Here is a 17,795-nt window from a genome sequence, read left to right on the forward strand (position 1 = left end):
ACAGCTAAGTTTAGTGAGAAACCTCTCAACAAAATGTCTACACTCTGGCTTTAGTTGCCCATGTGGTTCCATCTCCTTCCTGTTCAGGCATGATCTGAATCTATTTGCTTTTTCGCAGGAGTCGTGTAAACATCATAAATCTGGGTAGATGAAGAGAGGATGGACTCTTTTCAGGAGACTAGCACTTTCTCTTTGGCATGCCTTCAAGGACAGGGTTGAAAATCAAGCAGGCAACTAATGCATTGCTTATACTTTTTCCTCAAGCAACAGAGATTGGAAGGCAAGAAAAAACCTGAATGCTACAGTAACCAGGCAATTGCAGGACACAAGCAAATGTGAAAATGAGGATATCCCTTCAGTACAGAGCTGAAATTTTCAAGTGAATGATCTCTCAAGAAAAAAAACAGCTGAATAACTAAGCAAGCTGTGGCTAGCTTGATGGAAAAATATGAAAAAAATAGATTCATGTAGTGAGGGTGGCCGGTGGGATTTAGACCCTTTGGAGCCTTCGCCAAATCTAAGATGTGACCCAAAGAGATTAATTAAATCTAATACATCTGAGTAATCTTCAGCAGATTTTGCTCTTGGTTTTATGAGATCATCAAAGCTCCACATCCACTGACTCACAGTCTCCTGCCCTTCTGATAAAGAGCACACTTCCCTCCAATCTGTTCTCAAAGAATGGCCGATGAGAAAGCAGTGGAAAACTCCCCGTGGCGAGAGCATGTTTAGATCTTAGTAATGCCTCTGATATAGGAACGTCCACTCTGACAAACAAGCAGCAGATTCACGAGCGGACCATCAAAAGCCCCATGATTACTTTCAGTGTGGGCTTAAAAAGCCTATACTTTGAAAACGTTGCTGTTGAACCTTCATGTTTAAAATCAGAAAACTTATTGGTGAAATTCAGGATTTCTTTTGTTCTCAGAGTCAAAGGGGCAATGAACACCAAGAGTGAACCTGGTCTGTGCTTTTTATTTGGAGACTGGGAGAAGACAACTGGAAGTGGAAGAAAGACAAAACTAGAAAAAATGTAAAAACAATAAACTAAATATAAACAGCTTTTGGATGATTAAATAAACATTAACTACACCTGAAACATTCATCACTCAGTGAACAGTGGAGCTTTCCAGCTGTAGAGTGAGTTTAAGCAGCTTCCCACCTGTTGTCTGAAAGAAAACCAGAGGCTCATCAATCCAGCTGTCACACACATATACGCACACACACACTCCTGGGAAAATCATTGAAAATGTAACGGCCTCTCTATTTCTAAACCCAAGTTGCTATAACGACCGCCAAGACAAGGATGTGTAAAACTCTGGACTCTGGTTGTGGTGATGTAACTTAACATCAGTTGCTCAACCTTCAACCTTCCTAAATTCTGACCAGCTCTCATTTGCTACCATGTAAGGCTCAGCTGATGAAATTGCCGCGTCTGTTCGTTCTGGATCAGCGGGGGGGAAAGATGTGACACAGATCAGATAATCCTCTGGCTTTTTAGACTGGAGGAAACCTATTTGTGTCTGTTTGGACGACCAAGGAAAGAACCGATCACTGCTGCTAAAGTCCTGCAGCCAGACATTACGTCTGATGTTATGGTTATGAGAGGAACAGATAGTGATTAAAATACGGTATACTGTAGCTATATATATACAGCTCTGGAAAAAAATTAAGAGACCACTTCAAAATTATCAGTTCCTCTGGTTTTTACTATTCATAGGTATGTGTTTGAGTAAAATGAACACTTTTGTTTCATTCTATAACCTACTGACAACATTTCTCCCAAATTGGAAATAAAAATATTGTCATTTAGAGCATTTATTTGCAGAAAATGGCAACAGGTCGAAATAATAAAACAATTTTGGTGTTTTTAGACCTTGTATAATGCAAGGAAAACAAGTTCATATTCATTTTAAAACAACACAACACTACTTTTTAAATTTAGGAATAGTTTAGAAATCAAAATTGGTGGAATAATCCCAATTTTTAATCGCAGCAGTGTTTTTTTTAATTCATTTAATCTTTCTTCCTCATTAAATATGATTTGGTTCAGGTGATTAGCTAAGTAGAGTGAGGTGTGCTTGTGTTGGAGTTCAATAGACACTGGCTGCCATACATGTAGAGAAGCTGATTTATTAAGAACATTTTGGAGAGTGGTCTCTTTATTTTTTCCAGAGCTGTATACATATAAATATATATACATCGTAGTAGAGCAAAAATAGTGCATTTCCCAGAGACACCAACATCAAAGGGCTTTTAAAATATTGTTGTCTGTACTTTATAGAAATGGGATCTGACACCTGATCAGTTGCAATAAGACTGTATTTTACATTTGGCCTGTAAAGATTTTGAAAAGGTGTTAGTATGTGAACTCACACCTCTCTGGCGTATGCACCTCTTGTTCACTATGAATGAATCCAGTGTTCAGTGTTCGGCTGTTTGTCCATGGCTGCTGGTAGCAATAAAACTGATCACTGATCCCCTGGTACCAACAGACCATTCTCTAGCCTGGAAACACACCCACACACCTCATGTCAGCTCACACACAAATAGACAGGGAACTAATACAGAAGCAAATGCATCGGAAAACAAAACAAAACCAAACAAGAGAACACAATTACAATCAAGTAATACATTAAAATTAAGAAGCTGCAGAATGGTAAAGGGACACAGCAGAACGTCATACACACACAATCTTGATTAACCTAATCCCCACACACACACACACACACACACACACAACCATACAGGTATCACAGAACACTTCCCCTCTGGCCTCTTTGTGACCACCTACAGAATAATAATTACTGACACAAGGAAGTACTTTCAGGTTAAAAGATCCATATGCAGACACACTTACACACACACACACACACACACACATTGATACAGTAAGCATACAAATGTACATGTGCAAACACTTTTGTGTACAAAAGATTCGTCACACATACTAATCATTCTGCATTTCCTGCACACTAAATATCCAACACACCAACTCACACAAACACAATCGTCCTGTGTATTCCAGTCTGTTTGCTTTCTCCTGGTGTGGCCTGACTTGGCCTGGTTTGGTTGAATCTTTTGTCTCCAAACAACAAGCAGTCTTTCCTTTTCTCTTCAACCTGATCTCTAAAATGAAGTAAAATGATTTAATCACACTGATACCCACTTCCACCTATAATTTGTGTAAATTTACTGTGTAATTTGACAGCCGTATATGCTGTTTATTAATTAAAGGTGTTGCGCTGATGGAGAACATATTCTAAATAGTTTCTTTGGATATTTATTTTACAAGGAACTAAATTAATAAAGAAAATTTAGATAAAATTTCCTCCCTTGTCTGTCACACTGGAGGAGAGAGCACACTCTCTGTGCCATGAGCTGGTGAATAAAGCGCAGATTTGTGTGTATGTTGGATTCCAAGTTGTTCTGGAGTGACGCCTGAGCTCCAGGGCAAGACAGAGCCAAGTATCCAGTTCACATTAACACCAGAGCTCACTCCAACACATATACATGTGCGGGGGCTTCCACCAGCTGACACCAAATCTGAATTTAATTATTATTTTGAGTCTTGCCTTCCAATCTCTGTTGCTTTTGTTAATTTGTGGAAAAAGGTTCAAGTTAGTGTCTAAGTTTAAGTTCAGTGTAACAGTTATATGTAGGCTAAGTAATAAAAGAATAAACCATCTCATTATGGAATAGTGTTGAAAAACTGATTCAGTTCTCACTTGGTAATGATTAGCAGTCACCAATGCTCCCAACAAAATGAATCATGATAGCACCCTGCAGATGGGAAACTGTAGAGCTATGTCCTTTAGTTTCTCTATCGAGAACACATGAGTTGTGTGTTTTATGTCAACATGAACAGTGACAGATTCAAGCACAAGGCAAAGATGGAAGGAGATTCAGTCAGGCTGACAGAAGGTCAGAGAGGCAGACAGAATGAAGAGTCCGACAGACAGACAGGAAGAGTTAACTTCCACAGTCTGCGTTCTCTTTGGCGTCGCCTTTCACTGTGAAAATCTCATCTCTGACCTGGGGCCACCAACCTGCTGAGGTCCATGACACCTCAGGATGCATTCAGGTCAGAATAGTTCATATTTCATGAGTAGAGTGGACAGCAGAGATGCACTCAGTGAGTCACCTTTGAGCTTCTAAAAACTTTTTGGTTTGTGTCTTCTTTTTGCTTCTTACTATTGCAAAGACAACAGTCAACAACGCTTTATATATTTATATTTCAGTCAGACAACTTTGAAATGAGAGCAAATGATTTGTTGAGTGTAAGCATTGCAAGCTGAAGCACAGCATAGGTATCCTTGAGCGTGGCTGCAGCAGGTTTGGCGTCAGGCTCTGTCTCAGTTAGGCTATTCATTCCCTGAATGATCTGCTTTGCCAGACATTACAGGGATGAAGCAGACCCTCACAGGGGATCGACACAGCCCACAGGTGGATGCTGGGGAGGAAGTGGGTTTGCAAAACCTCATGGGCAGCAGCAGCAGCAGCAGCAGCAGCAGTATGCAGAAACAGCAGCAAGGGCAGCAGAGCAGAAAATATCAGCGGCAGCAACAGCATAGCCAGGGATGAGCAGGTAAACTGGGGGGTTTAAGTAGCCCGCCCTATTTGGATGAGGAGAGCATGTGACTGATCAGCTGATCAGGGTGGGCGTTCATTGCCCGAGTCTGCGTGTCTCTGACTGGCTCACATCCAAATCGGCGCGTGCGTTTAAAAATGGAAAGACTTAACGCCATCTTCTGGAGTGCTGTAAATTAATGTAAGTAGCTACCAGTAGCTATTTAATACACTCACTTACTTACTAACTTTCAGAGTTTCAGAATTATATCATGTCAGGTGTGTTACCTTTTGATGTTTGCGAGGAACACCTGGCCCTTGCCTGCTCGTTCCTCTCTGGCGTCTTCATGTTGATTTTCATATGCTGCTTCCTCCGACTCTTTAACGTAACTATTCCTTACCACGCCGCGTGTCTGTCCGTTTGTTTTTTCATAATCGATCCATTTAGTGCCCTGTGCACGTCACTCTGGTTAGTGGAGCTATCGTAACCTGCCAGCCTGCACTGCGGTCAGGTTGTAGGCTAAACAAAGCCGCGTGCTGCGTTGCCAGGTTTGACAGTTGCCCCCTTTTGGAAACAACTGAAGTGAATGAGAAGTTTAATGTGAATGTTTGCGTGTTTGTAGTGCAATGTTAGGTTATTTGTGTATTTATGTAGGCTAGCACATACAAAGTTTTATAATTTAATTCTAATAGTCTTTGAGTGGTGGTTTAGTTGGGCTTTTTAATACTGAAAACATTGGTGACCTCAAACTCAAACTTTGTGAGCTGTTTTCTTAATATGTTTCTCACTTCTGAATTAGGCTAAATAGTCACCCTATAGCTCAGGCTTTTGAGCCTATAGCTACCTACTGTAAATTATAGAGTCCTGTCTTATCCATTAGGACCAGTACAGGATGTGATCTGTCCAGACTATCTGCCATCGTCCTTGGCATGTAGATAGTGTGTGTGGATCTGTGTTTGAGCAGAAATTAGGGTTTGCTAGGGTGTGTGTGTGGGTCTGACTTGCTGGCAGCTAAGATCTAGAATATTTTGTTGGTGACTGCAAAAGTTGTTTACATTATGTGCAGCAAGAACTGTAAAATTGTGTAAAATTTGGTTTATCATCATCTACAGATAGACATTTCGCTGAACAAGCAAGATACAGTAGGGATACTGTAAGACTTCCGTTAACTCAAGCACGCACCTGCACTGTACTAAGTTCCCTTTACACCCTGGAGAAAATGTCGACCCCCCCCCAATTGTCATTGTATAGTAATTCGCACTCTGCTAACCAATAGGCACAAACCTGCAGACCTCCAGGGTGCACTTGACGGCACCACACACACATCTGACCAAAGAGATTCACCTGTGTTGTGAATATTTTGTACGTCCAACTCTGCAATGCAATGCTAAAAGTGCTAGTAGAAGTAGTAGATCACTATGTTTCAGACTTGTTTTTGTAAGATCCTGTAGCTGCATCTGGTGTCAGTATGAGGTCAGTGTGTTAGTGTACAAATCTGGAGATTTGCTGAAACGAGTAATTCGTTTTTTTTTTTTTTTTACTAATCTTTTAGATTAAGCAGTGGCAATGTCCAAAAAGGGCTGCTCAGGTCAACGCCGCATCCCCACTACACATCACATAAACACATTTTACATATAAATAAGAATGTTCCAATTGTTATATCTTGTTTTGTATGTAACATGACAACACACATGTGTGCAACGTTCACAGTGCTGCTAAATTGCAGGTGACCTGTGCTCAATGCTGTCTGAACACATCCTGTACAGAAGCTGCTGTGGCTGGTCTGCTAACATCCTGCTCCTGCTACGCCTCCTGCGTGGACATGCTGTAACAATCTGGCTGCAGTTCCACTTGGCCTCTGTGAGTCAGGCATAATGTTCAACTGAAGGCAACAGAGAGGGCAGGAGAGAATAAAGCTGTCTTTGAACAGTACTGACACAACATGTGAGAGCAAAGGGGTCTTGACAGACAATTATAACCTGCAAGCAGGGGTCACATGACCAGCAGGTCCCAGGTGTTTCAGGCCAGTCTTTGTGAGTGTCGTGTCTGTTTTTCCTGCAAACAAAGATAAGCAGGAGAGCAAAACTTGTAATCAACCTGCTGTGTTTCCTTCTGCTTTCATCTTAATTTACATGATAATCTGATATGATATAAAGATCATGACAGAAACAAACACCAAGGTCAGCTCACTCCAAATTATCACAATATCTATAATAAATATTTATGAGTATAGAAGTTGATAATTATGCTTCACTTTCTTTTAAAAATGTAGATAATGAGTATAGCACAGCTGAGTGTATCACAATTTGACAAGACATTCCATAATGTAATAATGGTATAATAATCAATTTCTACTGGAAATTATCCATTATATCATTCTTTCAAATCAGAAACAACATAATCGAAACCTCAGTCAAGTTAATCTGTGAGATAAGATTGTGCTAGCTCATTCAGGTCAACAGTAAACAACTAACTTGGCTCGGCCCCCCATTGTGCCATGTGAAGGGCAGGATGTTGATGATATACTACAAAACAGGTCAATACAGTCAGAGTGATTCAATAAATCACAAGAAAGGAAAAAAAAAAGCAATAAGAATGAAAAGTTATTGTTACATGTTGGAGGATGATTTAAATAGAGCGGGTTAATCTAATTCCAGTTACTTTCAACTAATGATAATGTTTACACATAATTCAACAATGCATTATTTTGATGTTACTGCACATTATTGATACTATTTATAATTGATTCCTGTGTCGCTGGGAGCAGTTTATAGAGCAGGAGGAGGAGGAGGATGAGAAGCCTCTCTGCAGAGATGCATACTCTGATACAGTGTTATCATTTTGATCTATTTCCCAGTGAGTGTGTAAGTTGTGAGTGTGAGTGTGTATGTGTGTGTTTCCAAAAGCAATTTTTGTCTCTTCAAGCTAAAATATTGCAGTTACATTTTTCCTGACAGAGCAGATTGCAGACCGCGTTTAAATTTTGCAATGCTAAAGATGAAACTCAAATGAAAGATGGTTATTCTAAGCAGGCCATTGATTCCTGTAAGAGACAAACCTTCCCTGCAGAGAGTGTTGTTTGTCTTAAGTGTTTCTCCAGCCAGCGGATATCAAACCACCCATGAGTCTGAACGCAGACCTACATACAAAACGAGACAACTGTTTTTGTCTGAGAGGTAGAATCCTGCAGTTACATGATGCTCTCTAGCTGAAGGAGGAACTACATTCATGATTTATCCAGTAGTTCAGTGTTTGCATGCACTTTACTAACCCACACTTTACCAAAAAAGTAGGTTATGTAAAACCTCTTTATTACTAGTTAATATTATAACATGCAACATTAAAGTGAAACATGCTGAAAAACAAGCTTTCATTCAGACACACACACACATGCACACACATACACATACACTGGCTACAAATAGCCATATGCACACAGGAGCATAGTTAGGGATTTATTTGGAACAGAGGTGGTAGTTTGTACTTTGAGAGGCACTTTGAGAGCCACTAATGTCAGAGCTAAAACTAAAACACAGCCTCCGGTCAAACACACCTCCCCACACACACACACACACACACACTTACACACTTACACACTTGCATACACACACCTGTTTCAACACCCCCGGATTTGTCTCTGCTGGCCTTGATATACATGCACTGTATTTGTCGGCTCAGATGGAGCTTTCAGTGGGAATCCATCAGGGTTTGGCAGCATGGGTCCAAGTGTGTGTTTGTGTGTATGTCTGAGAAGGGATAACAGAGAGAGAGAGAGAGAGAGAGAGAGGTGAAGTAAGATAACAGAGCAGAGACGCTGTTTGAAGTGAATTTGAGTTTGTGAATTTGTAAAACAATTGGCCATGGGGAAATGACCTCTGCTGTGCAGTGGTGAAACAATATGCTTCTCCTGAGAGAAACAAAGACGAGAATGTGTTGTTGGGCAGAAAGCAGATATTGAGCTACTGCAGATAGTTTATATACAACAAAGATTTGAGTCCTTTGCAAGTTCTACAAAAGAAGCTATTAGGCGTGTTCAATACTCGCAGACAGACAGAGAGGCAGGGAGGGACGGGGAAACAGACCAACATTCCTTCCAAGCAAACCTGGACTGTGACAGATGCACATGCAAAGCTGAAAATATTGGTTCTGTGAAACCGTCTGGTCGAGGAGAGAGGAGGGGTGAAAGTGAAGGGGAGAGGCAGAGAGCAGGCAATAAAGCCAGACAGAAAGAACAGGGAGTAAGGAAGGCAGCAAGATGGGAGATGAAAAATTGCCATTCTCCTCGTGTGCTGTGGCAGAGGAGGAGGTGAAGCCGGGGGAGAGGAGGAGAGGGGGAGAGGGGGAGGAGACTGCGGGCACCTTAACATCAAAGACGAAGAAGAATATGAGTTTGACCTTTCCAGAACAGGCCAACAGGGTTTAACCTCTGACACCTGTAAAGATACAGTTACCATGAGACAACTTTAATAAACACACACACACACACATGTGCTTGCACACAAAGTGGAAGAAACACTGTTCTGCACAGATTGCTGTATATCTTCATCTCTCCTCTGTCCTGTCCAAACACATATATCACTCAGTAAATAGAATTAAGTCCTGTCACATATGAAGCCCTTTTTACCATGAAACACACATAATCATGCACTGGTGTGTCTGGAGTGAGATTTAAAGGTTGTAGAGGTGTAGAACAACCCCACAGCGCAATTACACTCTTCCGAAATCACAAAGTGAGCTACACTCGAGACAAGTGTCACCTTCTATATAATTGAGAAACTGTGGTTTCACCCTTTTTGTTCAGATTATTAGTATTCTGCTGCTGAGTGCGTTCACCGGTAGGAAGTCATATCAGCATAACCATCAAAACTGAAGAGCAGAATGCAAAATTGCTCCTAACAGTGTCAACAATGCTGCATTCAGCACCAGTGGCTGAAGCTGCTGAAGAAAAAACATTTTTCTCATTTCCTCCCAACGCCAAGAAGATATTAAAGTCTGAGGACTACACACAGCGATGTGGGCTTTTATCATTTCTGAATGATTAAGTCCACCTAATCCTTAACTGCTGCTTTTTGAAGCTGCCAAAAATACAAAAACACTGGTCACCAAATCTTATTAGTCCAAACAACTGATGTCATTCTTCATTTTTTTTAACCGACTTGACCTTAAGAGAAAACAAAAAGAAGCAATAACCCATTTTAACCCCACTCAGTTGTTTTTAATTTCCCTAACATCATTTTATCCACTTAAGCACAGGTCAAATATTCATGCATCATGTATGCAACAATGTGATTTAATTCAAACAGGAAACTCCCTAAACCACAACTAATGTCACATTAGCATCTGTCACATTATCTACAATGAAACCAGATACTGTAATGGTTTTAAATATGGTCTTTCTCTGTTGCTTTATCATTTCTTATGAAACATCTTACTTTCTTTTATTCATATTGGCTGTATAAGTAAATGTAAACCCTCATTTGTTTTGGGCATTTCATATACTGGCCTGTGATCACCTGATCACCTGATCACCTGATGGTGTAGCCTCCAAGCAGCTGAAGGACATTTGGTCAGATTTCCTGAGAAAACGTTGCACCAACACAAGGTCAAATGGAAAACCTGTTCATTTAAAAACAACTTACCAAAGAATATCGAGAGAATTCATTCACACTCACACACACATATTCAGGTAGTTATCTATCTACTGTATCTATCTATCCCTTCCAGCTGTGAGCCTACTAACCTGAGTCACATCACAGCTCAGAGAGGCACCTGGGTATACTTTACATAACAGAGAGAGATGCACAAGCACATTAACTGAACAATCCCATGCACACAGCTACGTACTGTACATGCACATACCACACACAACAATGCAGATGTCTGTGCGCAGGCCTGGAGCAGGCCAGATAAAATTAGGAATACATGAGTCTCAGTGGACTGTGCCTGTGCATCTGTCGAGTGAATCAGCACACAGACAGTACAGTACCTGGCTAGCTGGCTAAGTGATTCTGTTTGTCTCATCTGTCTCTACATGACCAGACTTGATAAGCAGGGCCATTTGTCTACAAGAGTCCTGTCACCGAAAACCACTGAGGCCAGAGCAGATCCACAGTCCGGATGGATAATGAGCAAATAGGTGACAAAAACAACTCCAGTGAGTAAGAGCTGAGTAATAGTACTGCAAGAGTAAGAAAGTAGGAATTGTAAATTAACTAAATACATGCTAGAGGTACACTGAATTGCTTGCCAGACTGCAAGCTTTTAGGCTTGTAGCCGAACCACAGACCAATCAGCATCTCATGAGGGAGGAACTACTTGCAGCTGCAGACAAGTTGAAGCTTTGGTATTCATAATTGTGTCTTTTAAGAGTAAATTCTCCTCAGACTTGTCCTGTTGTCCTGTTGTGTTTCCTATTTGGTGTTCTACTAACTACCACGTCATATGATAGACAGATGGGTCATCCAATCACCTGCCAAGTTTTTTTCGATCACTGGAAACTGTTTGGAACAGTTTCCAATGGAGACTTGACTTCGCAGATGGCTCCGTGTAACAAACCATCTGGTGCGTCAGGTTATGTTCAGGGTGTTGAAAGCTAAATTTCCAGGAGATGTTTGAAGAGCAGAACAAAGCGTCGATGATTAGAAGACGCTGATTTAATGGCGTGAACTCTAATTTGGTAAATAATGACATTAAAAAGTGCTGTGAGCAGCTACATAAAAAAACAACTGGCAGTACACCTGAAATAACAGACAACTCACAAAATTCCTCTTCAGTTTAGTGAGGCTACTGTGCGATTAAGCAACAGATAAAGGTGAGACAGTCCACATACAGAGAAAAGATGTTATCAGCCTTGGTGTCAAGTAAATTCAAGTGAAACTTATGACTTTATCCCCTGAGTATGATGTGTTTGCAGAGGATTTCACAATGAATGAGTCTAGATCTGTTTTAAGGGTAAAGGGCAGCAACCTTGGGTAGAGCTCTGGCCGCATCTGTGACGGTTAAAGCAACTTAACATGGCAGGTCCAAAGGAAAAGAGCAGTAACTTGGACCATAACAATGAGATGTTTTTCGCATTAATTTACTACACCCTGCCATTCAGCTCATTTTAATGCAGCAAACATACTGAAAAATTAATAAATGAGGCCCAGTGGGAATATGGAGATGCCCTGCATTCTTAAACAAACACAAACAAGCCAGACAAACGTAGCTACAGCACAGTCGGCTTCAGCGTGACACAGGTCGGTCACACTGCAAAGCCAATTAAGCTGGTTCTTTTGTTTTTGTTTTTTTTTTTTGGGGGGGGGGGGGCATTTTGGCAAAAAAAAAGCAGCAGTATGCAGAATTGTGAAGAATTTGAAAGTGAATAGGGATGACTTTAGTTTTCTGCCTGCACAGGAACAACCACAGAGGCCGCAGGGTGTGAGATGATCAGATTTTATCCTCACAATCACAGACAGTTCACACCCTGGTAATGGGCCTGCTATGCATGTGTGTGAGAGAAAGAGTGTACTGTATGTGTGTGTTTGTTCAGAGTTTTTTTTTTTTTTTGCTGTAAGGAAAGTCAGTGCTGAAAAGCCAAACTTCCTTCCTGTCTGAGAGATATCATAGGCCAACAATAACACACACATTCTCTATCTCTCTCACATATCAGAGGGCAGTGCTCACATATCAGACAGGGATGGTCCAAGTGAGTGGTACACACCCACACAAACACACACACACACTGTCCTGTCCAGCAGCAGGGCAGCTTATGGAAATGGTGCTCTCGCTCCTTGGGAAAAGAAAGAATAAGCATAGGTTTATGAGTTAATATGAGTAAATACATCTACATACGTTTCTTTCCCCTGTTTTATTGCTGGTAGATGTTGCATAAATGTCTGATTTCTATTAGTATTCATTCCTGCAGTCCTCTTATTTACCAGCAGATGTGACCGCTTGACAAAATATTTATCTCTGCAAAAATGGTTCTTTCACTGGAGGTGAAACAAAGCGGGGGAGTCCTCCTCTACAAGTCAGAAACATTATTCTCTAAAGTAAACGAAAACAGGATATTTATGTGTTTCGGGGGGGAAAGTGAAACGTATGCCCCCAAATCTCTCTTTAAGGCATTCTCTCTTGCTTGTATGGAAGACAGGAACAATGCTGACCTCAGCTGGACCAAATGAGTTACTGCTATTGTTTACGCTTCTTTATGAAAAGCAGCAGGCAACAGAGAAGACTGAATTATGTAGCGATTCTCCCACAGAGAGAAGTCTGCCGGAGCATACAATGAGAGAGAGGCAGACAGACAGAAAGACAAAGGGAGTGAAAGACAGGCAGGATAACAGACAGAGAGACAGGCAGACAGAGGAGATGTATAAACAGGTGGGTAGACTGCTTCATAATGGCAATAGAGAGGTGAGAGAGAGACAGATGGTCAACAGACAAAAAAGCAAGTAAGACAGACAAGCAATAGACAGACTGTAGCATCCCACGCTTAATTAATTAGAGAGCAAAAACACCGCAGGGCTCTGGTCTGCTTGAAAAACAGTTAGGCATGTAACATCCCCACAAAAACACACCCACACTCAAAAGCCCAGACACGTGCAAAAACAAGCATGCATGCGCACACATGATGAAAGAACCTTGTATCACCTCTTTTCAGAGCTTTTTAGATGAGGAGAGAGTGGAGAAAACAGTGATGGAAACAGCAAGGGGGGAAGTAAATGAGTTGGGCTAGAAGAAGGAAGGGGGCATTGAGGAGAGGTGGAGGGGGGATGGGGAAAAGAGAAATAGAGAGGAAAATTGTGGTGAGGAGGAGGAGGAGGAGGAAAGGAGAAATGTGAGGGTGAAGGAGGAAGACTGGGGGGGGGGCGAAGCAGAGATGGAGTGTAGATCAGACGAGAGGAGATGAGACCAGATGAGGTTAAGATAGATGGTAGCAGAGGAAGAGAGAAATGGAGTGTGAGACAAAAAAGAGAAGGATGCGGAGACAGAGAGAGTGGTGAAGGAGGAGGAGGAGGAGAGCCAAAAAAATAAGAGCAGTGAAATGCAGTGCAGTGCAGTGCAGAGGAGAGGAGAGGAGAGGAGAGGAGAGGAGAGGAGAGGAGAGGAGAGGAGAGGAGAGGAGAGGAGAGGAGAGGAGAGGAGAGGAGAGACTGAAGACACTGTGACCTCACATGCTTGGCTGCAATGACGCTTTGAAGATCATCTCAAGGTTGTTAGATAACAGGAGGGGATGGGTAAAACGGAATGGAGGTAAAATTGTGAAGACCAACAGGAGGAGTCTGGGAAAGAAAGACAAGATATATAAGGCAAAAATAAACTCAGGAGAGGAGGAAGAGAGGGAGGTGAAAGGAAGCGTGAAGAGATAAGAGGAGGATAGTGTAATAGTGAGAGAGAAAGAGAGTGATGAAGGCTGCAGAGAAAATGATTCAGTGACTCAACTTGCTATGAGGAATGCAGTAGTGTGCACGTAGTAGGGTAGTATCGGGGGTATGAGGCAAGAATGCATGATTGTGCGCACAATGCTTTATGTATCAGTATTGGCAGACATGCAGAAAGGTGCGTGCAGGGGAGCGCGTGTGAATGTGGGCATGTTTGCATGTGTGAGCGTGTGTGAGGCATCTTGGCAGGAGTGATTAACTACAATGAGCCTGCCAGCCAATAAACAAGCAAGCAGGCTGTGGTTCATTCCTTAATGAGTTCCCTCTTATCTCTTACCCTTCACTCCTCTCCTCTACTCTCCTCCTTCCATGCATCCTTTATTCACTCTCCTTTACATTATCTCATTCGCTCTCACTTGCTGTAGCCCCATTATCATTCATCTTGCATCCTCCACTTCCATCCAATATTTCCTTGCTCAACTACTTTTTTAGCCTAATCCTCCACCCCCAACCCTCCCACCCCCTTCCTTCCTTCTTATTCCCTCAATTCCCCCTAGAAGGAAAAAAAAAGATGTGTGACACAAGCAGGGTTCATTTTCTCAAGTCAGGAGCCTGATTTGCAAAAATATCTTTGCAGAATTTGATTACATTCTGTTATCAATATAATATATAATATTAATAATAATACATAGTATTGAATTTATTATTCATTTATTTAGTGGGCCAAGGGGCAGGTTTTTCCTCAATATTTTTTATACAGCCGTAAATATATATATTCTGACTGAAATTTATTTCAAGTCGCAGCCAAGTCATATTCCCCATCTGCAATGTGTAAAACATGTAACAGGTTACATAACTTGATGCCTGCTAAACAAATAACACAAATACAAAAATATGAGAATCACTACCACTCCACACAAAACTATTGCTGCTGTTCTCTACTGCAGTCATAAAGTTTAAATACTCTATAGACCAGGGTGGGGCGGGCAACATTTTTTCCATACTGACTCTGATAAAGTAATTAAGGCCACACAATTGAGAACTGAATTGAAACATAAAATACATAGTGCTGGATTGTGTTAAACTATGAATTTCATACCATGATTTCCTGGTTCATAACCCCCCTCCTCAGATACACTGATGATCTCATATTGTGGTCTCCATGGACTCAAAATGATGGAAATCCGTAGTAGTGACAGATAACTTTAAAGCTACAGTGCATAACTTTCTCCTGTCCGTTGCACCGAAGCCATTACTTGATAACACAACACTGATTAAGCCGATCAGGTCCGCAAATCTCTCACAATATTTTTCAGTATTTGTTGTTTTGAATTTCGTGTCGACCGGCGACATTCCTGCACTGGAGCACAGGAAATGGCAACAGGACGGGATGGGGGTCTGTGAGTCTGCTGGCAAGGTAGAAACAAGCGCCCAAGACAAAGTTCAATAGTGGTTCGTACTACACAGGGAAACTATCAAAGAAAGAAAGTGACTGACGGAGAAGAAGACGTTTACATTGGTGTTGATTTTCCTCAGTGGAGTGCACTGAAAGCAGAATTCAGACTGAGGGCACACATGGATGTTGCTTCACTGCTGATATGAGTAGGATGTGTTGCTATTACAGTACTTGTGTGTAATGTAATGTTGAACGTTGTGGCGTGAACAATGTTTGCGGCGGTTTCTCTCAGTGAAAAGTCTGTGCTTTCATGTGTTAGTGGAACGACTGGTGTGACTGAAAAGTGTGTGAATGTGCCATACGACGTCCATAGCAAAGCTTCCTGTTATGAAGCCTGTAAATGACCAGGAAAGACGGATCACCTTAGCGAAGCAAGCCAGGACGTGTCTATGCCGGGCTGCTTATCCACACAAGCTAACAGTGCCTAGAAGGTAGAAACTTTTGCTCCCTCATCAATTGATTAGGCTACATCAGAGTGCGGAGAGCTTATCAATGTAACGCAAAGAACTGCTGTGTTTACGCTCTCACAGAAACCTGGCTGAACCAGAGCATTGCAATACTGCCAGACATGACGTGGAAGCGCCAGTAGGGTTCTTGTAATTACGTAAAATTCCTCTAGGGATCAACACACTACGATCCCAGTTTATATTGAAATCTGTACAACCATGGATTGCCTTGGAATTAAAACATTGAGGATAAAAACACCTCAGTGAGTAATTTATATCTCTGACAGGTACTTAATTAGCTAACACTCAATAAACGCTTGAGATTTAGCAGAAGGTGAAGTCAGCTGCCATCAGCCAGATATTGCCTTTAAGTTGTGTCCAGGTGCTTCAGATTGCATTTGTAAATATCAGTCAGGTAACTGCAAAAGTGTTCCAATCTATCCCACCATCTGTACACATTTACAAATTATGTCAGGGTTGCATATGTTTAAAAAAAATCTAATAATAAACTCAATCACATTCAACCCATTCAAGGAAAAGCCGAAATACAAAATACAAGATGTTCAGTTAAGCCTGTTGAGGAAATAAGATGCAGTAATCTTTTAAATTCTAAAGGTACCGTTCCTCAGTTTGAAGTGATTTTCCACGCTCCCTCTATGCACATGTTGATGTCAAAGAAAAAAACACCTGGTCATGACTTGAACTCATGCTTTCTAATGTGTTGCCTTCCATAAATCAAATTAACTGCAGTTATATCTAGTTAATGGGATTAGAGCAGGGACACAATGTAGGAGACATCAATCTGGTCTGGAAGTCAGCCATGGGTTTGGTTCCTTCACATCTCACAGGGTCTCCTTGGCCAGCTGGCAGGGGCTGCTGGTTCATGATTTACAGTAATGTCTCCCTATTTTGCTGCAGCAGTGACTTCAGTAATTGTACAACATATGCAGTATAGAGCAAAGCTAAAAGATAATCCATATAATTTTTTTACATGGGCTCTGTAAAATTTAAAGGATTAGTTTCACATTTTAGTTTAATAGCCTTTTTGCAGGGAGCTGGATGAGAAGATTAATATCATGCTGTTTCTTAAATGAAGGCAGCAGATTTCAACCAGCTAGCTCATTTTAGCACAAAGACTGGAAGGTTAAACAGCTAGCCTGGCTTTGTTCAAAGGTTTAAAAAAGAAAATCAACAACCACCTCTGTAGTTCAGCATGACTAACATTTATGTGTTGAATCCATATAAAATCCAAAGTTTAAAAATGACAATGGAGATGATTCATATTTAGACATTTCAGTGGTACTAAGCTCATTATAAATGTCTATTTCCCGTTTAGCTTTTAGTAAAATTCTACTACTTTTGGAAAATAATGTGCAACCACACCTAATTACCAATGGCTTCAAACAATGAAAAAAGCACTGCTAACTTCATGTGTACTGTGCATACTTTCTGCCTGATAAAAAAAAAGTCTGCAACACTTTTCAAAATCAAGACATACAAGACATTTAAAATGCTCATAAATTGTAAAATACTGATAATTTTATTTTTCAAAAATGCAGCAGAAATGTTTTATGCTTGACACAATCCAGCCATCCGCTGAGTCAATAAACCCATATGAAAAAAAAATATTAGGTCAATCAAACATCCATTAAATGTTACTTTTATGTCATTTTGTAAAAGTTCTTTGCTTGCCATCCACACATTTTTCAGCTTTCATTTTTCATGTATTCTGTTGACATTTAACTAAAATCTCTCATGAAGAAGTTACTTAGGATGAGAGGAGGTTAAATAGGCCTCACTGTGACAAAGCTGCATGTAGTCGCACAGATGAGGCTGGGGACAGGGACGGGTTTAAATGGGACACAGGCTGAGGTAAGGAAAGGAACAAGAGGAAGAGGACAAAACAGGAGAGTTAAGAAATCAGAGTTTGGGCCATGTCACTCTCTCCTACATGACTT

The sequence above is a fragment of the Trachurus japonicus genome, chromosome 21 (assembly GCF_045865225.1).
Source record: "Trachurus japonicus isolate A0001 chromosome 21, Traja_1.0".
In the NCBI taxonomy this organism is placed as follows: domain Eukaryota; kingdom Metazoa; phylum Chordata; class Actinopteri; order Carangiformes; family Carangidae; genus Trachurus; species Trachurus japonicus.